We start from the raw sequence: 26,877 nt of genomic DNA, 5'->3' as shown, positions 1-26,877 counted from the left end.
AGTCCCTGCCACAAGGGGAACCGCGGTAGGAGTTCAACGACAGAGTTCCCCTGCTAAAATTGGATCATCTCATGAACCATTTCCTCCCAATCATTCCATGATAGTGCTTTCCTTAACCGTGATTTTGCCAGACCAGATATTGCAACGGATACCTGCACTACTGGATTGGGGTGCAGCAGGTAATTTTGTGGATGATCAGTGGGCGGCAAAAAACAGCATAGCCAGGTTTTCCAAATCGTTCACAACACCCATCCAAGGGGTGGATGGTAGCCCGTTGAGTTCAGGGCCCATTAGGGAACAAACCAAGCTTGTGACTTGCATGATCGCTACCCATAAGGAGACATTCATTTTTGATCTGATTAGAGCCGCTCATTTTCCTATTATCTTAGGCCTTCCCTGGTTACGTCCGCATACCCCTTACATTAACTGGAAGGCAGGAACCCTTTTTTGGGTTCAGAGTACTGTGTATCTCATTGTCTTTCTCAAAATTCAGTTGGCATTCATATTCCTTTGGAAGTCGCTGATTCTCCGGAGGTTCCTTCCATTGGTCAGTTAGGGTTAATCCCCGAATGTCACCATTCTTACCTTAGAGTATTTTCAACACCACAGTTTCCCACCCTTCCTCCTCATAGAAGAGACGACTGCCATATATATCTTCTTCCGGACCAACCTATTCCGTTTGGGCGGATGTATGTTCTTTCTCAACGAGAAAAGACCGCTCTAAAAGAATATCTTCATTCTAACCTTCAGAACGGCCTTATAACTGAATCCAAATCTCCGGCTGGAGCCTCTTTGTTTTTCATTCCCAAAAAAGACACAGAAGAACTTAGGCCGTGTATAGATTACAGAGGGCTCAACAAAATCACTATTCCTGACAAGTACTCCATGCCTTTGATAAAAGATATTCTTGAAGCAGTCCGAGGTGCTACTCTTTACATCAAGTTAGACCTTCGGGGGGCGTATCATCTAATAAGAAAAGCACCCAATGACGAATGGAAGACGGCTTTCCGTAACCCCTTTGGTCATTTTCAATACCAAGTGATGCCGTTTGGTCTGATAAATGCACCAGCAATTTATGGATCAACTATTCGCAGACCTGCTCCTTCATTTTGAAGTCATTTATTTAGATGACATTCTGATTTTCTCCAAGAGTTTAGAAGACCACATCCAGCATGTGAACACCGTTCCTCAGTCGATTTCAAGCCAACCACTTATACTGTAAAGCGGAGAAATGCTAGTGTCATCAAACACAAGTGACTTACCTTGGCTTCGTCTTGTCCGCTAACGGCATTTCCATGGATCCCAAGAAAGTCTCTGCCGTTCTAGATTGGCCTCCCCCGAACTCCATAAAAGAAGTTCAAAGATTCTTAGGGTTTGCAAACTTCTATCGTAAATTTATTCCTGGCTATTCTGAGACAATACTACCCATCACCCGATTACTTAAGAAAGGGACCACATTTTCTTGGGATCCGCTGGCTCAACAAGCCTTTGAGACCTTAAAAGGTTTGTTTACCTCGGCTTCAATCCTACTTCATCCGGATCAGTCCCGACTGTACATCGTCGAAACGGATGCCTCCCATCATCCATTAGGAGCTGTTCTCCTGCAAAAGAAGGAACAAGGTGAAGAGAGACCAGTAGCCTACTTGTCAAAGAGATTTAACTCGTCAGAACAAAACTACTCAGTACTTGAATAAGAACTACTGGCCATCAAAAGAGCCTTTGAAGACTGGAGGCATCTACTATTGGGCTCTCCCTTTACTGTAGAGGTTCGCATGGATCATCAAAATCTAAAGGTGTTACAACAGGCTCAAACCACCAACAGCAGACAGGCACGATGGGCTCGCTTTTTTTTACCGTATCGGATTGAATTCACTTTCTTCCCGGGTAGCCAAAACCTGAGAGCAGATGCTCTGTCTCGGAAGACCCCACACACTACCCGATTTTGCTCTGAAAGGATGTTCCCAAAGGCAAGATTTGTCGCAATGGTATCAGATTTTCTACAGCTTCTTAAACAAGAACATCAATCGAAGTGCGAAGACCTTGCTTTGACTCATCACCTTACAAAGGATCAGGAATTATACTTCCATGCTAAGCAGGTCCTAATACCTTTAGTTTCTCTGCAGAACTAAGTACTTCGGTTGTGCCATGATTCCAGGGCTGCTGGACATAGGGGAATGCAGACTACCCTCGATCTTGTCAAACGACATTCTGGTGGCCTTCCCTTCAAGCTGATGTTCGGGACTATGTTAACACCTGTTCTACGTGTATTCAGTCCAAGTCCTCACGAGCCCCTCCATTCGGTTTGCTCACCCGAATGCCTATACCAGACAAGCCGTGGCAGATCATATCTACGGATTTTATTGTGGACCTTCCACCCTCTTCCCAATACACCACTATAATGGTCACCATAGACTATTTAACAAAGTTAGCTCATTTCACTCCTTTAACCAAGCTTCCAGGAGCAGCGCAGATGGTAAGGCTGTTCATTACAGAAGTGTTTTCGTGACACTGACTACCCGAGGTTATTGTTTCCGACAGAGGGCCCCAATATACATCACAGTATTGGAAGAGAGTTTGCCATCTTCTGGGAAACAAGAGGGCACTTAGTTCCGGATACCATCCCCAAACCAACGGGAAGACGGAACGCCTCAACCAGACACTCAAAGGTTATTTACGCTGCTTTGTATCGGCAGCCCAGGATGATTGGGTGGACTTGTTACCATTGGCAGAATTTACTTACAACAACGCAAAGCATTCGGCTCTCAAATCTAGTCCCTTCTATTGTTCCTATGATTACCATCCTTCTTTTATCCCTACAGCTATTCCTCCTTCCTCCAGTTTTCCAAGAGTGGACTGCCTGATAGCCGACATCCAGACTGGACACAAGAAGGCTCGCTTAGCCCTCCAAGCAGCCCAAGACAGAGCCAAACGGTATTTAGACATACGTCGCTGGGAGATGCCGGACATGAAGGTAAGCAACCGTGTTTCTTTGGCCTCTCGATTTCTCCCAAGACACTTGGTGCCTTCTAAATTGTCCCCTAGATACTTTGGTCCATTCAAGATAATCTCCAAAGTGGGAGCTGCGGTTGTTCGTCCAGCCCTACCACCCTCTTGGTCTCTCATTCACCCCGTATTTCACCTATCTCAGTTAAAGCCAGCAGTCAAAGATCATTTTCATCGATCTGCAAAGACTATTCCTCCGCCAGTGGTAACCGACTCAGGAACTGTGTACGAGGTGGCCAACAATTGTGACTCTCGTTATCACAGGGGTTGCCTGCAATTTATAGTCCATTGGAAAGGCTATTCTGCGGCTGAAAGGACCTGGGAACCTGCCTCTGGTGTCCACTCCCCTCTTTTGGTGCGACGATTTTTTCGCCTGCACCCGGGGAAGCCTGGTTCCCCCCCAGGAAAAGGGGGCATACTGTTACACTTTTCAGACGTTGGTCATGGTTACATCGGAAGAGAATATGTGGATCGATGCATTACCAAGAGTAGGAGATTCAGAGTATGCAAGTATCTGCAGTCTAGTTGTTTCACGTTCCCAATGGACGCCTGCTACGAGTCATGTGATTTCATCATGCTTCCAACAGAGGCCTGCGGCGAGTCACATGATCACATTTAAGGATCGGAGACTGTCTCCACGATGTGTCGCTACTTTGGAAGATGCTCCAATTTAATTCCCATGCTTTCTTTCAGGGACTCTTCCGAGTTTGTCTCTACTTCCGGGGTCTGCATACATCCCCCGTTCCGCTTCCCGCAAACATCCGTTCCGATCATTGTGGGACCACAGCGTTTCTAGTAGCAGAAATCCTGGAGGATTCAGAGTTACGCTTACATACTCCAGTCTGTCTCGAAAGGACACACCTCTTTGATCTTATCCAAACTGATCTTGGAACTTTCAACACCAAGCTCCAGGCTCTCCAAGATCCCACGCGTTAAGAAGCCTTCCATCCGAAGCACCGTTCATCGTCGCCTCCCAGGGTTTTATTCCCCAGAGGGTTTCCATGGTGTTCGTGCTCCTTCCCTGCTGGTCGTGTAGTTCCAGGTGGAGGGAGGAGCAGGGTCCTCAGGGCAATCCTCACTATCTGCTGTTGCTGCTTCCAGACTGGCAGGTTTCGACCAGGTTAGTGTGCATCCATTAATATCAGTGTTTTGGTGTTAACCTTAACCGAACTTATTGGCAGTTGTAACAGTTAGCGATGCCCACAAAGAATATTTTTGTATTGAAGTTACCTGGTCGAACCGCCCTGGTATGGAGCAGCAAATGCAGCAGCTAATGGCTGCCATGCAGTCTATGGCCCTCATTACGATACTGGCGCTAAACCATGGCGCTATTAGCACCATGGATGGTGCCGGTATCGTAACGAGTCCGCCAATGTTAACCTTAAAGGCATGGTCTAGTAAAAAATGTTATTGTCCCTATGGGTCGGCCATGTTTTTTTAAGACTAAGTGGCTCGATTTTAGAAAACTTTCCCATGGACCTTACCTGAGTTTTCGTCCATTAAACGCACGCGAAAACAAGCACCAGGGAGCCGCCATTTTCTGACAATCCTATCAGTTCCCCCATCGCCCTGGCTGACCTGCTTTTGCGGCACTAAATCAATTCCCCCGCCCCTGAGCCTGACATTATCCAAACATTCATATTCCCCGCCTCTCTCCGTGACGTTTCTGTGCTGCGTAGGCAAACGCACCTAGTCGTCTTCTACGCGACTCCACACAGAACCCGGAAACCAACACAGACCATCTCACAACACAGCGCGCCACAATTCGGAATATGAAACTGTACTTTAAAATCAAACAGCAACACGGTACATTTGGTAAAGTACATTTATTTTACATTAAATGTATAGAGAATATTCAGCAATTGCCATATGAACTCCGAAAGCCATTTATTTTCTTTTATCTGTATTCGCCATGGTACACAGGGTGTTGCTTTTCGTTAAAAGAAGCACTTTGGAAGCACAATGAACCGAAAGGCTGTTCCATCAACTAGGCACTAGTCCATCGTAAAGGTTGCTATGTTGCTTCTAGCCACTAGTACAGCGTAAGGACATGTGGGCCCTTGGCGATCGTCCCATAAAATTGTCAGTGTGCTCCAGTTGTTCACATGAAGCTGCAGGTGTCTACTGTAAAAGCCATCTGCTGGTGTTTCAAACCGATGGCAGTAGCAGAAGGGGAGCAAATACCTGTTATGAAAACAAAAAAATATAATTAGTCTCGCCAGCCGATCTTCATTAATATTACTTATTTTATTTATTACAGCCGATCAGAAACTATTTGCTTGCAAGGATAGTTCAATGGAGTATGTTCGGCTCTAAAATCAATGCGAAAAGTAACGAAATAAATCGAGGCCAACACACAATGATAAACGACAGTTAGTCTACATGCGTGAGGAATGATATGATATATGATATGGCATTTGCAACGCGCCTATACTCAAGTGTTTCTAGGCGCGACGAGGCAGGTGGGGAACAAGGGCAGACAGACAAAGATCCTACTAGGCCAGGTGTCTTTCTGATCGCGCATGGGGAAGGGGGGGGGGGTGCTGTACATGGTTAGTTCAATACAAATTAAATAATAGGGCCAGCTGGTGGCAAGTGCAAGGTAAATGCTGGGAGAAGGGGCTGAAGTATACTGTCACGCCGACCACACGATCTAGGTCACGCCCCTCCCCGCACACAACTCCCATTCACCCTGCTACCCGACATACAAAATCTGGCACACGTACCCCTCACTCCCGGTCACAGAATGTTAGGACTGGCATTTACCGCCCTTCACGTCTGTGGCAGCTGAACTGGAGGTTGTTTCCACATCATCGCATCGGCCGGCGCCGTTTGCGGAGAACCGCGCGTCACTGCGCGCCGCGGATCCCGTGATTCCCTGTCTCCTAGCAACGACGCAACGCTTCGGTTCCGTACATACATCACGTGACTTCTGCCGGATGGATAAAGGACGCTTGGAAACTGAAAGCGTTGCTTCACAGCTGTTCTTCGTCTGGATCACGTGTCGCCCACTTCTTTGTTCCAAGGAACTTTCCCATCGCCTGACCACGGTTTGCTTCACGGATTGCTACGCTTGGCCCTTAAACTGTTCTTGTACTCTGGATTACCGGTTTTGACTGCTACGCTTCGCCCAAACGGACTGCTCTGCTTAACCCTTTGTCTACCTGGATCGTATGTTTTTTTTGACCTCGGACTGTTTGGTTTTCTTCCACGGATCACGTACCAATTTGGGATTACAGTCCTGCACTAGGTGTTCACCTTGCCCATTGCCTGGCCCAACAGCCGTCTAAAGGTCAACGCCTCGTCGGCCTTTTCGGAACCACCTTCATATCCTCACAGGTACATTGTGTTCTTGTATTTGACATTCCGTATACTTTACCTCGTCCTGCATTCTAACCACAATTGCACCTTGCCTTGCAGCGCTCAAGGGGTTCTTCCGGCTGTGTCCCACGTCCGGGTTTGCGGACTTCCACCTGTGGCTTCAAAGATCACACAGACAGTATTTCTGGTGTTGCCAGTGTGATACTTGGGGACAGAGGGGTTGCCCATACTCTGCACGACCATCAAGTTTGTAACAGACTGTGAAGCCCTTTTGGTCGTCCAGAGTATGAATCCCTCCACCGGGGATCCTGTGACCGCCTTGATGCAGGCAGTGGCGGCCCTAAGGACCGACATGGCCGCCGCCACAGCAGCCATACATCATCGCCTAGACGCCATACAAAGCACCCAACACCCTTTACCCGCAGACGCCGAGTTTGGGGACCCAACCTCTCCAGACCGACTAGCACCTGCTCAGGCCCCAACTCCCACTCCTGTGTTATTCCCGACACCCGTTCCCCTTGCCGCTCCAGAACGCTACCAGGGGGACCCCCGGAAGTACCGTACATTTATTAATCAATGTAAGCTGCACTTCTTGTGCAGACCTTTGGCTTTCCCCGATTCAGTCACCAAGGCCGCATTTCTTCTGTCACATCTGTCCGGGGTGGCAGCCACCTGGGCTAATCCAATGTTGGAGAACGACCATCCCGCCTTGTACGATTTTGATCTTCTCATAGCCGAAATGGCCAAAGTCTTCGACACTCGTTATAAGGCCCACTCAAGGGACCTGGAACTCTTGGATTTGACACAAGGGAAACAAACACTTATAGAGTACATCACACGGTACAACCAGCTGGCCGCCGAGACCTCCTGGCCGGAGGAGAAAAAGGCTATCGTGTTTTATCGTGGGCTATGTAACACCATGAAGGATGCACTCTCGGTGATTCCTGCCCTTCCGGCGGCCTTCACGGATCTAGTGGATCTTGCCTTACAGGTTGACGCAAGGCGATCCGAGCGGAGGGCAGAAACCTCTTTCACTAGCCAAGCAAGCCCAAGCACTTCTAACACCGCTTCTGAACCTATGCAGATAGGGGGCATCCGGAGTCCATTAACATCATCCGAACGTGAACGTCGGAGGGCTGAGAACGCCTGTTTCTATTGCGGGTTGAACGGGCACTATGTAAGGGAATGCCCCCGACGCCCCAAGAACAAGACCCCGGGTTTTCAGAAGGCTCGCCCATGATACAGGGGGCACCGGCGAGCCTGTCTATGACCCCCGCTGAACCCGCCTTCGGTCCCATCAGACCGGTGGTAGTACAAGCCCTTCTGAAACCCACTAGAGAGATCGCACACATCGTACAGATAGTGATTGATTCCGGGGCCACTGGTTGTTTTATCGACATTGCCTTGGCACATCAACTCAATCTACCCTTGGTTAGAAAAGAACACCCAGAACCCGTACACGCGGTTGATGGCACTTCCCTATCCTCCGGCCCAATCGAGTTCCAGACTGCTCCTCTGGAAGTAATGATACAGAGTACTCATAGGGAAACCATGTCGTTTGACCTTATCACTACACCACAGTTTGGCGTCATCTTAGGGATACCCTGGTTACGACAGCACAACCCCTTGATAAACTGGGGGACGGGACAAGTCATATTTGAGTCAGAAGTATGCCAACACTTTTGTCTCACAGAAAGGGATTCGGTCTCCACTCCTGCTACCATTCTTAGTGCCATGGCTTCCACCCGCATTGATGACGTAGCCTCCGACCCTGTGCCCACGCATACCGTGGGGGCCGTCATGTCAAACATACCCGCTGACTATCACGATTTTCATATGGTGTTTGACAAAGCTACCGCAGAAGGGTTACCCCCACACAGACCATACGATTGTCCGATAGATCTGGTCCCAGATGCTCCCATTCCCAGGGGTAGGATCTATTCGTTAACCCAGTCAGAGGAACGAGCTCTTAAGGAGTACATCCAGCGGGCATTACAATTAGGTCACATCCGTCCCTCCTGTTCCCCTGCTGCTAGCCCGATATTTTTTGTTCCGAAAAAAGAGGGCGATCTTCGCCCTTGTGTGGACTACAGGAGGTTGAATTCCGTCACAGTGAAAAATAGGTATCCCCTCCCACTCATCTCCACGCTGTTGGACAGATTGACCAAGGCATCCATATTCACCAAGCTGGACCTAAGGGGGGCATACAACCTAGTCCGGATGAGGCGTGGAGATGAATGGAAGACGGCATTCTGTTCCCGACAGGGGTTATTTGAATATACTGTGATGCCCTTCGGGCTTTGTAATGCCCCCGCAACGTTCCAACGATTTATCAACGACGTATTTTCTAGTATCTTGGATACGTTCGTGGTGGTATATCTGGACGATATATTGATATACTCATCCTCTTTGGAGGAACACGTCGGTCATGTTAGGGAGGTCCTCTCTCGCCTCAAGGCGAACGCCTTGTTCGCCAAACCCGAGAAATGTCTGTTCCATACTAAGGAGGTGGAGTTCTTAGGCTTTCACATCTCCCCCGGAGGGTTATCCATGAATCAGACCAAGGTACGGGCTGTCACGGGGTGGCCGACTCCCGCTAACGTCAAACAGCTCCAATCCTTTCTCGGCTTCGCTAATTTTTACCGGAGATTCATCGCCGGCTTCTCTTCTATTGTTTCGTCTTTGACCGCTCTGACCAGTCCTCTCGTCCCATTCACCTGGACCCCCGTACATCAGGAAGCCTTCGAGACGCTCAAGTCCAGATTCGTTTCTGCTCCTGTCCTGCAACACCCTGACCCTGGTCTTCCTTATGTTCTGGAAGCGGATGCCTCCTCGTTTGCTTTAGGGGCGGTGTTATCTCAGCCTTGTCCAACCACGGGTAGCTTACATCCAGTAGCCTTTCACTCTCGGAAGTTCTCGGCTGCCGAGACACACTACACTGTGACCGAGAAAGAGCTGTTGGCTATTAAAGATGCCCTCCAAACATGGCGACACCATCTTATGGGGGCAAGATATCAGACAGTGGTTTACACAGACCACAAAAACCTGCAAGACCTGGCCTCCCTAAAATGTACTAACAGCAGACAAGTGCGCTGGCATTTGTTCTTTGCTGCCTACGATTTTGTTGTTAAACACAGACCGGGTCGTATCCACGGCAAGGCTGATGCTCTTTCCCGTTCTCCTGGTGGGGAATCACTGTCCCTATTTCCGGACACGCTGTTAGGGAAGGGCCATGTAGTATGTTTGTGCACACCATCCCCACCCATGCTCATCGCCATCAGACAATGGGTTTCCAAACATCCTCATATGCTCACCGAATGGGACATAGCCCTCCAAGAGGGGTTGCCGTTCATCCAAGGCAAATTGTTTCTCCCTACATGTGATGTACGTAACCAGGCGCTTGCCTGGTCACATGATGCTGCTATTAACGGCCACCCTGGGCAACAACGCACCCTGGAATTGCTACAACGTTGGTGCTGGTGGCCATCCATGAGGAAAGACGTAGAACACTACGTAAACACCTGTTCGATCTGTGCCCAGTGCAAAACACGCAGAGGACGACCCCTGGGATTGCTCCTACCGTTGCCCATTCCCCCCAGGCCTTGGCACACCATCTCCATGGATCTCATCACGGACCTACCCCGCAAACAGGGCTACGACACCATATGGGTAATTGTTGATTCCTACACCAAGATGGCCCGTTTTGTTCCCTGTACTGGCATCCCCTCAGCTCCAACCCTGGCCCGCCTGTTCTTTAGGTCGATATTCTGCCTTTTTGGTCTGCCACAAGTCATTATTTCAGATCGTGGGACCCAGTTCACGTCCTGTTTCTGGCGTGCCCTTACTAAGCTCCTGGGTATTGATGCTCACTTCTCCTCGGCCTATCACCCAGAAAGCGATGGGCAGACCGAGAGGGTGAATCAGGCCCTGGAACAATATCTGCGCTGTCTGACCCTCCAGTACCAAGACTCCTGGTTCAATCTGCTCCATCTCGCTGAATTCGCTTACAACAACTCCCGACATTCAGCCACTGGTTTCTCCCCTTTCTACTCTATGTATGGTCAGCATCCGCGTACCCTGCCGCACCCTGATTTCTCCTCTGCCACTCCGGCTGCCAATGCCTGTGTGCGCGATCTGGCCGGGGTTCATGCACAAACACTGGTTCACCTCCGTGAAGCCCAGACGGTGATGAAGGCTAAGGCGGATCGAAGGAGAACCGTGGCACCGGAATATCGTGTGGGCGACCGGGTATGGCTGTCGACTCGACACTTACGGATACCTGGTTGTCGGAAGCTGTTACCACGTTTTGTGGGTCCCTACAGGGTCGCCAGAGTCCTGAATCCTGTGGCTTTCCGCCTCTCTGTTCCTCCTGCTTGGCGAATTCACCCTGTATTCCACACTTCCCTCCTCAAGCCCTACCTTGCTCCTACTCGTGTCCTTGCTCCGCCCGCTCCTGTCTCTGTGTCCTCTCCGGACGTATATGAAGTCAGTGCGATACTGGGTTCCCGTTTCCATAGGGGTCGCCTCCAATATCTGGTGGACTGGCTGGGGTATGGTCCCGAGGACCGCTCTTGGGTTTCTTCCCGGGATGTCCGGGCTCCACGGCTTGTTGCGCGTTTTCATAGGGATTGCCCGGCTTGCCCACGGGGTCGTGGGCCTTTGAGGGGGGACTCTGTCACGCCGACCACACGATCTAGGTCACGCCCCTCCCCGCACACAACTCCCATTCACCCTGCTACCCGACATACAAAATCTGGCACACGTACCCCTCACTCCCGGTCACAGAATGTTAGGACTGGCATTTACCGCCCTTCACGTCTGTGGCAGCTGAACTGGAGGTTGTTTCCACATCATCGCATCGGCCGGCGCCGTTTGCGGAGAACCGCGCGTCACTGCGCGCCGCGGATCCCGTGATTCCCTGTCTCCTAGCAACGACGCAACGCTTCGGTTCCGTACATACATCACGTGACTTCTGCCGGATGGATAAAGGACGCTTGGAAACTGAAAGCGTTGCTTCACAGCTGTTCTTCGTCTGGATCACGTGTCGCCCACTTCTTTGTTCCAAGGAACTTTCCCATCGCCTGACCACGGTTTGCTTCACGGATTGCTACGCTTGGCCCTTAAACTGTTCTTGTACTCTGGATTACCGGTTTTGACTGCTACGCTTCGCCCAAACGGACTGCTCTGCTTAACCCTTTGTCTACCTGGATCGTATGTTTTTTTTGACCTCGGACTGTTTGGTTTTCTTCCACGGATCACGTACCAATTTGGGATTACAGTCCTGCACTAGGTGTTCACCTTGCCCATTGCCTGGCCCAACAGCCGTCTAAAGGTCAACGCCTCGTCGGCCTTTTCGGAACCACCTTCATATCCTCACAGGTACATTGTGTTCTTGTATTTGACATTCCGTATACTTTACCTCGTCCTGCATTCTAACCACAATTGCACCTTGCCTTGCAGCGCTCAAGGGGTTCTTCCGGCTGTGTCCCACGTCCGGGTTTGCGGACTTCCACCTGTGGCTTCAAAGATCACACAGACAGTATTTCTGGTGTTGCCAGTGTGATACTTGGGGACAGAGGGGTTGCCCATACTCTGCACGACCATCAAGTTTGTAACATATACAGAGACAGTCCCGTAGTGCAGGTAGGCAGTGCAGGGAAAAGTGGCTGGGCCAAGGACCGAGATCGGTGAGACCAGTGGACCTGCATGCCCATGTGCCCACTACGAACACGTTTTCCTTGCTTTTCCTAGCTCTTCATTCATTCATTTATTCATGCATCCATTCATTAAATCTTCATTCCGGTATAAAAGCGTGTAAACATTTACTTACATTATATTTGAAATTTCCATTGTGTCTCTTCGTAATGCAGTCTGTAAAACGGACCGTGCTCTTGACAACAATTTTTCGTATACTGAACTAAAATGAAACTCGGTCTAGTTTCTGAATTTTCTGCCTTATCGTCTCTTATGTTATTGCGCCCCCCCCCCCTTCAAATGTAGTTCTTTAGGCATGGTCCCTGTCTCAAGGTCAAAAAACAATAGACCCTTATACTTCCAGTGCGACTTGTGGGCCTCATCTGAGCGCGAGCTGAAAATCAAAGCCGCTGTCCTTCGCATTCTTTATTTGCAACATCACGTAGTATAGGCATCTGTGAGAACTTGAAGTTTAGAATCCGTCTATGTAGTGCGCCTCAATGTGCAAATGCGAACTGGCTTCTCTCCCAAATGCCACGTCCCGCTTGGCTGGCGCGTTCTAAGTGCCCCAATTTTGTCCCCGTAGTCTGCGAGCTTTGCAGCCCAAATTGAGACATTTAATTTTTGGCGGAAGGTCAGGGAAAGTATAAAGTACCACAGGAGTTGAGTTAAAAGTGAGATTTATTGTTTGTTTGTTTGTTTTATTATTTGCAATACGCAAGCCTTTACATTTACATGAGATGAGACATGAGAAAAATATATACATACACATATATGAGGTGAATAGAGAGAATTCAAAGATGACACCCAGCTTGTTCACCACCCATGATGGTGAAAGTAGGGGTTAGGGTTACAGGTACACTGTACAGTAACATTTATTTACAAAAAGACAATCGTATTGCAATTATTTAAACCGGGATTTGTACTTCACAATCAGCTGTGCTTCGGGTATGCATGGCACAGTTGCAATGTTCGGTGGCAATGGATCACTGCTCTGCACAGAAACGTCCAAAATTCCATATCTGTGCTTCTCTAACACAGCAACAATAAGGCCTTTCACAAAGTCGAACTGCAGTTCATCATAGACTGGTTTGATCACCCAATGCTTACTTCGTTTTGAAAACACCTTAGTGTAGCGAGGCATCCTTACTTTACCCCTAGTCTTAGATTGTTCACGTCCGACATTGCTGTTATGGGCCAAGACCGCTAGTAGAGTGCGATGTTTCATGCCCCGAAAGCTAAAATGCAAGCGCTTTGGCCTGTACTTTAGGCACATATTGTGGGACACCTCCAAATCTCCTGTGTGACAGAATTCTGTCAGTCCTCTCAAATCTCTTGATAGAGTTTTGTCGAAAACAATCTTCTCAATGGCTTTGTGTGTCGGTGAAGATGGAATCAACCACTTCTTCTTCCGTGCCTCCTCTGGGGACAAAGGGCCATGTTCGCATTGGTGGAAATGTTGATTTGCTGTCCAGCGGTGAACTTTGGTACAGTGGTGCATCAGTGACCGCCATTTTTCAAGTAGTATTTCCACTGACCCTTCACAAGTTTTTGAGCTCCACCAAAGATGGTTGGTGATAGAATGGGACCACTGCAAAATACTTTCAAAACCTTTTTTTTTCCCTGCAGCCGAGATTTTCTTATTGATTGATTTAGCAAGATGCCATACATCAAATTGATGTTTAATATGTGGGAACTGCTCTCTCATTGTCTTGGCAATTGAAATGTGTCTATCCGTGGCTATGAGGTCGATGTGCATTCCCCTTGATTGTAGATATTCCACTGATTTTATAAATCCTAGTTTCTCCATGGCCACTGACGATGTACATTGTGTTACCTGCACGACCACCGAACTCACAATTTTCTTACTATCCATGTCCTGAAAGTGGTAGGTGCATTACTTGGCAGAAAATCCAGGGCTGTCGCACTGTCCATCGCCGGCTAGCCTGAATCGTTTGCCTTCTAATGTACTTGCTAGAGACAATTGTTCAATTATCCAAGCATCACTAATGGCCGGAAACGTTGGTATATGTAGTACAGCCCTTTAGAAATGAAATGGAGTCCTACAAACTGAAAGACAGCCTCTAACTTTCTGAAACTGGAGCCACTAAAAAGTGATGCAGCTGCACACAGTAGATTGCTTGCTGGCAGTTTCCCCAGCATCGGTTGTGCAGACCATGAGAACCTATGATTTAATCTACAGGCGGCATTTATTTTGACGTTACTGCCTTTTATTTGACGAGTCACATTAATCAATGGCTTCCCACATACTTTCCCTCTAATGGAATGCACACATTTCAGCATACTTATAATTTCCATCAAACAACTGTCGAATACAATGTATTTGCTCTCTTTCATTAGACTGTCATCCTGCGTCAACGTTGTTTCGGCCTGTGACGTTGTGGAGATTTCAACACATTGGAAAGTAATATCGCTGATATCAAGTTCTGATGCGTCTATGGATGCTGCGGCTGGTTCATTCTCTGTCATTTCGACATCTATTACTTCAACATTGATGGGAGAACACAACAATGTTGACAGGTTTTTTGGTGGCAAATTTTTGGCGGGTGTAGATTGTGTGAATTGATCTGCAACTACTTCAGAGCTATCTTCAATACATTCAATAACATCTTCTTGTGGTGGTGCGGTGGCACTGTAGCTGGTCCAATGCAACTTTGCTGTAGTCTCCAAACAAACACAGTTAATTCATGTTCTGGCCATTGGACATGAGCATCACGAGCCTGAACACGCCTTGCCTCAATTAATAGTTCCTCCATAGTGTACACGGTCTGGCAAGCCACATCTCTCATTCGCTTCACTGTCTGTGTATGTATAGTTCTGACACCCAAGGGTAACTGGAGGAGAGATTGTAAAAGGGATGTTCAGTTTAAACACAAGATAAGGTGTAGTACAATTGACTGGAAAAAAACATAAAATAGTCCCCAGCAAAAAAAAAATTTTAAAGTTATGAACTGTTTGTAACTAACCTTTTTTTGTTTTTTTTTCTTTGTAACTTTTTTGACTCGACCTTCAACATCTGCACGCTGTAGCTCCGATTCGTTTCCGCATGTCCTCCCTTCCTCTTGCGCTGCAACGACTATATTTTCTGTATCCGCATAGACAGCACGGAATGAGGCTCCATCGTCTCCCTGAAACATAGTACTTTCATTACTATGTATCAAAATATTGTTAGCATAAAACACACGTGAGGACGAACACACGGGTACATCTCAATAGCCAAACACGATTTAAACATTGTGTGCAACAATCAAACGACAAGTATTCGACCAGTGATGATCTATTTCGATGGAGCTGTCAGTATCCATACCTCTGGCTCTGCATGGACTGCCATGAATTGTTGTATTGGAGAGGAGGCATCCGCGTCTCCCTGAAACACAGTACTTGGATTAGTATGGTTTTCAATATTGGAAAAATAACACACACTTGGGGTCGAACGCACAGGTACATATAAAGAGATAACCGCAAATGATGCATTGTCCAAAAGAATCAAGGAAAATCTAAATATGATCACATTTCATCGACTTATTTCTCCGATTTATTTACATCTGCATCCTCTAAATTGGATGTTGTGATTGTAGTGGAAGCTTCGTCGTCTCCCTGAAACACAGCACTTGCGTTAATAGGGAAGAAAGTATAGCAAATGGAATCACGTTATATGATCACGCATGATGGAGCTGTCATTATCCATACCTCGTGCTGCTGAAGAATATCTATGGATGTTGCAAATGTAGTGCGCACTTCCGAAAGCTGTTACGCCGATTCGTATACGCATGGTCCCGCTTCCACTTCCCCTGGAATTACTTCAATGTCAGGCTCTGCATCAAGTGCAGGGGTTGACGCTCCATCAACTGCCTGAAACATAGTACTTGCATTAGTGAGGATTACAATAGTGAAAACATAACACAAACCTGGGGTCGACAGCACAGGTACATATCAACGGCTAACCACGAATTAAACATTGTGTAGAACAATCAAACGACAAGAATTCCAGCTCTGATGATGACACTCGATGGAGCGGTCAGTATCCATACCTCCTGCTGGTGAAGAACATCTAGAAATGTTGTAGATGTGGCGGACGCTTCAGCATCTCCCTGAAAGACAGTACTTGCACTTGTGTATAGGCGAGTTACAAATGCCATATCATATCATATCATATCAGTATGGATAACACTAATTATAACTGAAAACAAACACCAGTGGACGATAACTAAGGTGTATATCAATTGGAAAGCACTAACCAAACATTTGGTAAAATAATTACACGATAAAATAAAACTATTACTTGACATGCATAAAACAAGTCTGTAGCGGATTAGCCTAGTAAGATTACCTGATACGCGCTAGAAGTGGTTGATAACTGCGACCACGTCAAGGATGTAGAATGTTCTTGCTTCAGATTCAAGGGATAGTCAAGAAGTTGTAAAGGTAAATTAATGATTGATAATGAAATGCCAATATTAAAAATAGCCATGTAAGGCGACAGAATACTTGAAAAATGCTCAATACATCACAGTTCCCTGTTCCCATATATATACATTGCGTTTGTGGGTTATGAAATCGAAAAAGAATATATTGATAAATGTCATTATTCAAAAAACTATACACTCATATCAATATCGAAATTATTACAAGGGATAGAACACCTACAATATCAATTAATCAGTTCGGATACCTACACACTACCGCAAGGCCTAAAGCTAAATCCGGACACTTGACTCACCGGTGGCGGAATGTGGACGAATAGAGTGGGAATAGCGTTTGAGCAATTTCCGTGTCGTTCGTCGTTTATTCTTCTTTGTTACCAAAGATGTTGTGTACATGTCCAAGGAAAAGTGCCGGCTGCAGATGCGGTATCGATCACCCCTCTTGACCTGTAAGACTTGTTGGACTCTACTTTCCAGCTCATCCAGTGGATATCCGCAATGTCTGACCCATTCTCTTATTCGATCAACAGTTTTCGGGAATACATGCATTTTAGTGCCTTCAGATTTCGCATGGGTCTTCGAAGGGCAACCGCTAATCGAACAGGCAGGCATTGTTGATAAATCTGAAAAGTAAATATCAACATTATTATACAATCTTCAAGAATAAAGATTTGATACAAAAGTAAAAGTTTTGTTTTGGTCGCAGGAACTATACCAGTTCATTATGTGCGGCTTAGTATTTGCATAAGTTGCAGAAATGTATAAATGATGTGACTAAAATCTGAACATGTGACTCATTCCTTGGATGTTCTGTATTGCACGAGAAGGAAACATGCTTACATTATAGACTGGACCCCCGAAGGATGCAATTCGATGACAATAGACACAGATGAAAATAAATAGATCTATTGATAGCATAGCAATGGAAACTCAAGTCAATAGCAATGAAACCAATGAACATAGCACTATTGTGTACTCAACTCGCAAATAGATAGAAATTAAAAAATCTGCGAAATATGACTAGGATACATGGCCTTACCTTGACCAACAAACAGTTGGATTCAGCAAGCAGAGCAGTATGTTGCAGGAGAACAGGTGGGTGGCCACAGGTAGCACACTGATGGGTTTGCTCTAAGCGGTCACAGAAGTTCACGGATAGCACGACGACGAGCAGATAAGCGTAGATCTCAGTGGTTGCCAGGTAACACGTTCAGGAGTTGACTTGCAAAGCACAAAGATGTTCTCATGAGATATATCAAGTGGTTTATAAAGTATTAGAAACAGGGGTGTGTTTGTGAATGAATGAGGTATGTATGTCGTGGTCTTAGGGGGGCGGCCTGCTTCAAGGGGAGGCCTGGCTGGAGACACGGGGTCTGAGGAGGCCATGTGACCGATGGCCCCTTGGCGTGGGATACCTTTTGAAGTGTACATGTAGTTTGGCACCTTGGCCTTTCGCGCCCCTGACAGCGCGCATCCACTGGCGCGAACCGCCTTTGATAGAGGGGGGTGGGATGGATGGGCCTGGGGCATGCAGATAAGGCACAGGAAGACTGCTGAATGGAGACACACTTATAAGGATTGCAGGGGGGCGGCCTGCTTCAAGGGGAGGCCTGGCTGGAGACACGGGGTCTGAGGAGGCCATGTGACCGATGGCCCCTTGGCGTGGGATACCTTTTGAAGTGTACATGTAGTTTGGAACCTTGGCCTTTCGCGCCCCTGACAGCGCGCATCCACTGGCGCGAACCGCCTTTGATAGAGGGTGGGTGGGATGGATGGACCTGGGGCGTGCAGATAAAGCACAGGAAGACTGCTGAATGGAGACACACTTATGTGGATTGCAGGGGGGCGGCCTGCTTCAAGGGGAGGCCTGGCTGGAGACACGGGGTCTGAGGAGGCCATGTGACCGATGGCCCTTTGGCGTGTGATACCTTTTGAAGTGTACATGTAGTTTGGCACCTTGGCCTTTCGCGCCCCTGACAGTGCGCATCCACTGGCGCGAACCGCCTTTGATAGAGGGTGGGTGGGATGGATGGGCCTGGGGCGTGCAGATAAGGCACAGGAAGACTGCTGAGTGGAGACACACTTATGTAGATTGCAGGGGGGCGGCCTGCTTCAAGGGGAGGCCTGGCTGGAGACACGGGGTCTGAGGAGGCCATGTGACCGATGGCCCCTTGGCGTGTGATACCTTTTGAAGTGTACATGTAGTTTGGTACCTTGGCCTTTCGCGCCCCTGACAGCCCCCCATGCCAGCGCTCATCCACTGATGCGAACCGCCTTTATATCAATATATAGTATATCGCCTTTATATCAATGATAGTATATCGTTGCTTATCGATAACAAATGCCACATACCGGAGATTCTTGTGAGCACAGACCCACACTTCAACCAGTGTATTATAGTGGTCAAGACCCTAAGGCCTGTATAATCCAATGGTAATTGTTAGTATAGATATATGTGTGACTTTTATAGAGACATAACCTACTGAAAGACTTTGAACAAGTGTTATTTAGTGCATGCATTATCGAGAATATGTTATGTTAGCTTAGATAGATAGTGACCACCCTGCTTCACAGCGACCAGACCTTCACCCATTCGGAGCACAGATGTCTGACGTTCATCCTTGAATGGAGACACACTTGATTCATTTAAAAAATCGAAACAACCGTTGTTAAAATATATGTGGTGTTTTATTTTGTATCTTATTTTCATGACACAAAAATACAAGACTTTAAAGATTATACAGGTCAGGTTGCAGCACAGCGAGAAAATCCCCTGTACTGACCGCTGTCACTCGGGAACGTTTCTCTAATGGCATGAATGGCATAGGCGGGTATCACTCTTCGAACGCGGTGTCCAAGCCTCCCGTGGAGCCACCATGTAAAGGAACGATAGGCCACCAGCCTGTACCACCTGTGAAAAGGAATGAAACAAACTGTTTTTAAATGAACAAGATAAGTTTAATAAACGTTTGTTGTCAATGACAATTCTTGTAACCAATGGCATTCTGCACGGACAAATGCTATCTAGACAATGCACACTATTGAACGATTTACATGCGTTACAATGATATGTAGATGTAATTTTGGATATAGTAGAAGAACATGAAATAGGAGTGGCATGACAAGCAGAGTATACTTACTTGTTACTCGGATTACGAAGACGAACAGTTGCGCGAAGTTCGTGCATAAGCACCATCATTATTCTCAACACGCCCCGTGTGAGGCAGGCTGCCCTAAAGTCTGGCAGCTCGGTGATGCATTGCGGTCGTGGCTCGCCTTCCGAAATGTAGGCCAGGCATCCCGAGTTTTCTCGGCAGCAGCAGTTCTCGTCCTCAGTTGGCATTAGCTCGCACCGATTCAATGTGCACCAGGTGGAGACGCCGTCCATGCAACTAGGCCCAGGCTCTTCATCTGTTGATTCGTCCTGCCAACTGCCGTCCGAATCCCCATCGTTTTTCGCGTGCTTCCCTTTCCAGTAGTTCCTCCTCGGTATACTCGGGCTCGTACATGTAGGGCATTATTGTAGCCATTGGGGGTCATTACGACCCAGGCGCTAATTGCGCCAACTTTACCACCATGGTGTAAACTACGTTTACACCATGGTGGATGGCGGATTTACCGCCCCATTCCAAGGTGAGTGGGGCGGTAAATCCCCATTTCCCATTTTCCCTTCCCCATTTTTGCCCCATAGGGCATAATGGGAGTGGGGAAGGCGCTAATTACGCCACAGTAAATTACGGTGGCGTAATTATCATCATGGCAGGTTAGCGCCATGGATTTTAACGGCTGCTAAGAGCAGCCGTTAAAATCAGAATAGGCGTTAAGGGTTAACGACGGCGTTAACCCTTAACGCCTGGGTCGTAATGAGGCCCATTGTGTGTCAAACAAACTAAAATAATTTATAGCGGTGGTACTGGTATCTGTTCACATGGGCTACAAACGGCGAAGGTAGCTGACCAGAGCACTGAAACGAGTCATAGAATACTCAAAGTAACACAGAGAGAGGAATGGAATCGAAAATCTGCTGCTGTGTGTTGTGAAACGGTCTGTTTATACTTATTGAGGAAAGAGGCGTCTTGCCAGTTCCATGGCGACACGTCATTAGCTGAAGCGCAGCGAATGTTGACACAAGACGTGCTTTGGCGTTGGGAAATTGGCGGTACGAGTCTGCTGATGACAGGCTCAGGGGCGGGGGATTTGATTTAGTGCCACAAAAGCAGGTCAGCCAGGGCGATGGGGGAAATGATAGGATTATCAGAAAATGGCGGCTCCCTGGTGCTTGTTTTCACGTGCGTTTAATGGACGAAAACTCGGGTAAGGTTCATAGGAAAGTTTTCTAAAACCGAGCCACTTAGGCTTCAAAAAACATGGCCGACCCGTAGGGACAATAACATTTTTTACTAGACCATGCCTTTAACCAAACTTATTGGCAGTTGTAACAACAATGGCAACACAGTGACAGATGTAGGGACTGGGAGAACGAGGAGAGATCCATCTGATCTCAACACTTAATCACAGAAGCACAGAGCCGAGAAAGAAACAAAGAAGACACAAATGCCTTGTGTCCATGCAGGGCCAAGAGACACTCATGACAATAGACACCGGAGCATCAGTAAACGTCAAGCCATTGTAATAGATGTACGCAGTTTCTTGGGAATGGCAACTTATTGCGGTAGGTTCATCTGCAACCTGGCAACCATGTCCGAGCCGCTCAGGGAGCTCACCAGGTTGAACACCAAATGAAACTGGAGCTCTGAATGCCAGAATCAAGATGTCTCTGACATCAGAAACAACAATGGCATATTACGACCCAATGTTGACGACTGAACTATATGTCGATGCTAGCCCCGTTGGCCTTGGGGCCATCCTGGTCCAGCAATCACGGACAGGAGAAACAAAGCCCATCGAATATGCCTCCCAAGCCCTTAAGGTGACCGAACAGCGATACTCGCACATTGAAAAGGAAGCCATAGCGGTGCACTGGGGTTGCCGCCATTTCCACATCTACCTCTGGAAATTCAGGACCTACACAGATCACAAGTCACTCATCCCGATCTTCAGAGGTTCATCAGCACACCCTCGGGCCAGAATTGGGAAGTGGCAGCTCCACCTTCAGCAGTATGGGTTCGAGTTGGCCTACCAAGCGGGCACGGACAATCCGGCGGATTTCCTATCCAGGCACACAAGGGCCGCAACCCTGTGGAAAGTGAGTGAAGCAGAGGAAACGGAGGAGCACATATGTCAAATCATACATACCATGAAGCCAAAGGCAGTCGGCATCGAAGACATTGTGGAGGCCACGCACAATGACCCTAGCTGCGACATAGTGAAGAACACCATCATATCTGGTGTTTGGAAATCTTTCCTCCACCGCGTACATAACCGCACGCCAGCAGCCAGAGACTTCCTTACCTGCATATTCCCAGTACAACATGAATTGTCCATCACCAGCGAAGGGCTGATCCTGATGGGAACCCGCATAGAGATCCCCAGCAGCAGCCTGCAGGAGCGGATTGTGGCACTGGCACATACAAGGCCAGCAGGGAATGGTCAGGACAAAGGCCAGAATACGATACACAGGGTGTGGTTTCCTCACATTGACACCAAGGTAGAGCAGGTCATTACATCCTGCCACCCTCTCCAAATCACCGGATCACCTCCAAATCCTTAGCCGATACAGTCGGCATAGCGTGGATCATCAAGGTGGGAAGCCATCAGCGTTGATTTCTGCACAGTGCAGGAACGAATATATCTGGTGGTGGCCATTGATGACCACTCATGATACCCGGAAGTGGAGATCATATCCTCGACAGCAGCGGGGACCATAATACCTGCACTCGAGAAGATGTTTGCAACGCATGGCCTGCCAAGACGCATCAGAAGCAACAATGGACCACCATTCCAGGGGACTGAGCTCAGGAATTACCTGGAAGATCTGCACATCAAACATCACCAGAACACACCCCGGTGGCCACAGGCGAATGGCGATGTGGAAAGATTTATGCGAACAATCAACAAAGTGTTACGCATATACAGGGCTCAAAACAGCCCCTGGAGAGTGGATCTATACAGATTGCTACGGAATTACCAGGTGACACCCCACAGCTCCCTGCACCTCATGTACGGGACTTTGGTAAACTCAACCATACCACACCACCCGAGCAGGGGAGTAGAGACCGTACCCAACGAAGGAGAGTTGCAGCAAACGAATACATGAGCGACAGGAGACATGCAAAAAGGTCGAGATACAGAGTTGGCGATCATGTACTGGTGTTGCGAAACCCTACAAAGTCCAAGCTAGAAACACGTTATGACTTCGCACCCTGGACAGTGACCCTAACGGAAGGAACAATGGTGACAGCGGCACAAGGACAAAAGACGATCGCCAGCAATGCTTCTTGGTTCAAGAGGGTGCCCCAGTGAATGTGGACTGACGGAGACAGACAGTCCCAGGTGGAGGCAGAGCAGCCACCACACGCTTCGAGTCACTGAGGCGAGGGAGAAGCAGCACCAAGTGAGGAGCCTGTGGGGCAGCCAGAAGGATCTGAGGGGCGTATCCAGAAGATGGAGGTGAGCCAGAGGGGGGATATTGCCCTGAGGCAGCATCCAGGCAGAGGCCCAGCAGGTATAACCTAAGGGCAGCCCTGAAGGCTCCAGAGAGGCTAAGAGACTATGAGTGGTGAAATGATGACGTGGAGAGCGTGTAACTGTGCCGGACTATATATACACAGGAAAGTTAGTGATGTTGTTTGATGTGGTTACATGTGTGTGTTTAGTTGTGTTTTGTTGGAATAAAGGAGGAATGTTAGATTCCGCCTCACGTCCGGCATGCGTGGTGATGTGAGGCGCACAATAAATAAAGGGCCCTTGCCCTGCCAAAAGGCAGGCAGTTCCAGGCACAAAACCTTAAGGGCATGTTGTGTCCTTTGTTCGCTGTCACAGTTGCAGGCCCTTGTTATCCCTTTCTCCGCCGGCTGCACCGGCAGGAGGGAATATCACAGGGACCAGCAAGAACAGCACTTCCAAGCACTTGCAAATGCGCGCACAAATGCATGCAACTGCCATTATTTGTAGTGCTTCTGGGTAAAAAGGGGGTAGGGCCTCAATTCACTTTGCACAAGGCTTCTTTCGAAATTCCTTCCAGCAGAGCAGGGGGACCAGCGAGAACAGTACTTCCAAACACTTGCAAATGCAGGAGCTGGCCTTCGTGTACCTCTCTTACAGGAGGAGTGCAGGGTCTCCTTTGCTGCTTCTCTGCACTCTCTTTGCTTCTCACACACACACTCCTGTCCCCCTGTGGAATCTTGCAGGGTTGCAGCAGAAGCCATAGCTCTCAACTAACCCACTTTTGGTGGGTGTCATCAGCCTTCGTACATGCCAATCCTCCCGATTTAGGCAGGAGACTCACAATTTTTCAGTGAAAAATATTGCTAGTTTTCATGGTCTGCCGCCTAAAATAACTGTAACCCCAGTGCATTCCTATGGGGAAATGTACGCTCCCGATTTCCCCATGGAAATCTCCCTCCCAGGTGCATCTAAATGTTGGCATCTCTGCACCTTGGAAGCAGTTGAATCACACACCAAGTCCCTCATGCACCCATTCACTTCTAAGGGCCCTCACCTGCCAAAACGAAATGTGGGTGTTTCAGCAGCCTTGGAAAAGGGTTGGGAGCTATGGCAGAGGCTGCCTCTCATGAGACTCACAGACATGAAGTTACTTTACTATTGCATTCACCTCCCGGACCCTCAAAGGCACAAAGAAAAACAACTCAACACACTAAGTGTGTTCTGCTGCCCGAGCCACTTCAAGACTTTAATATCCCAAAAGTACCAGTCAAGATGGATCACAAACCTTTAGAGTACATGTTAAGCACCAATATGCTAAACCTGCTAAATCAAGCAGCATTCTTTCATATCGGCAGCAATGTATGATGCAGGACACCAGTGTCATAATTGATTTCACTGTGTTGTGGCTGGTAGAATGTGGAATGTGGCAGGAGTAGGACTGGGAGGGAGGAATGGAATGGGGAAAGGAGATGGGAGTCAGTAGAAATGGATGAATAAAGAAGTATAGACGTGCAGACCGTCTTATGGTATTATTTAATGATGACACTGTAATCATAGTTGTATAATGGAGGTATACAACAATTGGCGACGAGGAGAACAGTGACCCACGAGGTTAACAGAAGAGATCCAGAAATACTGACAGCCTGAAGAGGAGGCTGAGAAGGCACAGCCTGACGAGGTGGCTGACAAAGGAAATAAAAAGAAGATTGAGGACAGACAAATGACCCAATAGTTCGAGAAAAAGGAAGATTGGAACAATAAGGTCAAAGACAAAGACGGCGCGTAAAGGCTGCTGACAAAAGGGAGCACAAAACAAAAAAAGATGGTAAGACGCGCAGCGCAGCCGTCCTGTATGAACAGTTGAAACTGCAATTGTAATAGTTAACACAATCAGTGGTGATACGTGTATTTAGTTATAAAGAGAATCACTGTGCAAGAAAGGCAATTTTTAAAACAGAACTTAAAGTAACGAAACTCACTAAAGCGCATGGCGCAGGATTCCAAGAGCGGTGAAAGTCGCTGCGTAACATCAAAAGGTCAGAGGAAGGGACCTTAGAGCGTAAGGAAACGTGCCGCCATATTTGTTTTGCTTTAAAGAAATCACAAGAGTTGTCATAGCAACGCAACAAACATAAACAAAGCGGCATACATAGAAGTAAATGCAACGTCCGCAATGTTAAGGAAATATGCAAAACAAAAATGATGAGTACGTCAAACATTATATAAGCGTGCAGGTCACACCAGCTGTAAAATAAAGAAGCAGTGAAGAAATGCCACATTGTGTCAATAGGAGGATAACACGTCAGCATTATAGCAATAAAGCATTTTTAAAACTCACGTCACAAAATAAAGAAATAATAACGGTTTGTAATAATTTCGACAAGTAAAGACCAAAAAGGAAAGAGCTATTAAGGCCACAGCAAAGATCGAAGTTAAGAAAAAGAAAGAGACAAACATAAAGGTGCAAATAAAACAGAATTAAGATAATAAAAAAACAAGAGACAAACATAACGGAACAAACAAAACAAAAGGCCTAGCTGCTGAAATTACACGGCAGAATCAACGGGATGTCACCACAAAGATAATTCTGACTCAATACACAATGGAAGCTGTACAATTGAAACAAATATTGCATATATATCACCCATAAAGGCCAAGCATACGGAGGACAAAACACATGAAACCACCATATGCGCAGTAGATAAACTATATCAACTAAAAAAATAAGACTAACAGAGATGAAACAAAGCAAAGTAAAGCAAAGCAGTGGACTACTGTGTTTGCATAGCAAAGTCAATAAAGCGATTGCAGTTCTGCAAATCCTTCTGGATCAACAGACGAGTGAATAGAGTGTCACATAGTAGTTCAAATCAAAGCACTGAAACACCCACACGCTCACACAAAATAAATAAAAAAGTCGACTGACAATGCAAGTGGAGATATAAACGCCACTTAAGGCATGTCTGGAATGTCCATATCCACGAATCTAGTCAGTTATCTACGCCACCCAAAATCATTCAGGATTGAACCGCAAGATGACCAGAGTCGGCGTTGGCAGGAAAGGGTGGAGGAGTATGAGGAGTTTCTAAGAGCTGTGGGAGATGATGATGCTCCAAACAAATTGGACATGTTTAGAAACCTAGTAGGAAAAGAGGTGAAAAGTATCATCAGGACAATACCAACTGAAGAGAAAACAACATCTCAACTTCTTATTGCTGCCATAAATGAATGATTACTAGTTCCTTCTAATAGAGATTATGAACATTATGCATTCAACAAGTGCACCCATGGGCCACATGAGACTATTGCACAGTTTGTGTTACGGTTGCAAGGAAAGGCCACGAATTGTGAATTTGCAAACTCTAGTGATGAAGAGGGAATTAGGTTAAGAATAATTGAGAGTTGTACATCATCAGAGTTTCGGAAACATCTTCTAAGAGTAGCTCTTCCATTAAAAGATATCCTGGAATTGGCAAGAACGTATGAAAGGATTGATAAACAAGCAGCCAATATGGAAAACAGGAAGGAGCTGGATACAATAGCTGACAACAGGGCTGGCATACAGAGACAGTCCCAATACTGAAGCATATTACCCTGCCAAAACACACGGGATGGTATGGGCAGAAGCCGACTGGGAAGATTGTGTTAGAGGTGTGGATTTGAATTTCCACACAAAGGTCTATGTCTGGCCCTTGGTCGAGCATGTATGCAATGTGGTCAAGGAAACCACTTTTGGATCATGTGCAGAGAGATGGTCTCATGGTTACCAGCTTACAGGTCCAATGTGCAGTTGATACCGAATGAAAGGTATGGCATATTGAGATTCCCTGATGTAAGGTCATGCTGG

The 26,877-nt window shown here is 47.2% G+C and overlaps 1 long non-coding RNA gene across 3 annotated transcripts in view; it reads right to left on the bottom strand.

The window, feature by feature from the left end:
* The window catches only part of LOC138497207 (uncharacterized), a 795,999-nt gene extending 770,925 nt beyond the window's left edge, over positions 1-25,074 (bottom strand). For 2 of the 3 annotated variants that reach the window (XR_011278538.1, XR_011278539.1), the window contains exon 1: positions 25,010-25,074. This is a non-coding gene — a long non-coding RNA (uncharacterized lncRNA). The remainder of the gene's footprint in view (positions 1-25,009) is intronic. The other variant, XR_011278540.1, reaches the window with a different exon arrangement.
* Between the last annotated feature and the right edge of the window lie 1,803 nt (positions 25,075-26,877).

The sequence above is a fragment of the Ambystoma mexicanum genome, chromosome 5q (genome assembly GCF_040938575.1).
Source record: "Ambystoma mexicanum isolate Mex_15411 chromosome 5q, UKY_AmexF1_1, whole genome shotgun sequence".
NCBI classification, from domain to species: Eukaryota; Metazoa; Chordata; class Amphibia; order Caudata; family Ambystomatidae; genus Ambystoma; species Ambystoma mexicanum.
Note: the sequence above shows the minus strand (reverse complement) of the source record. Positions and strands in the feature narration are given on the sequence as shown.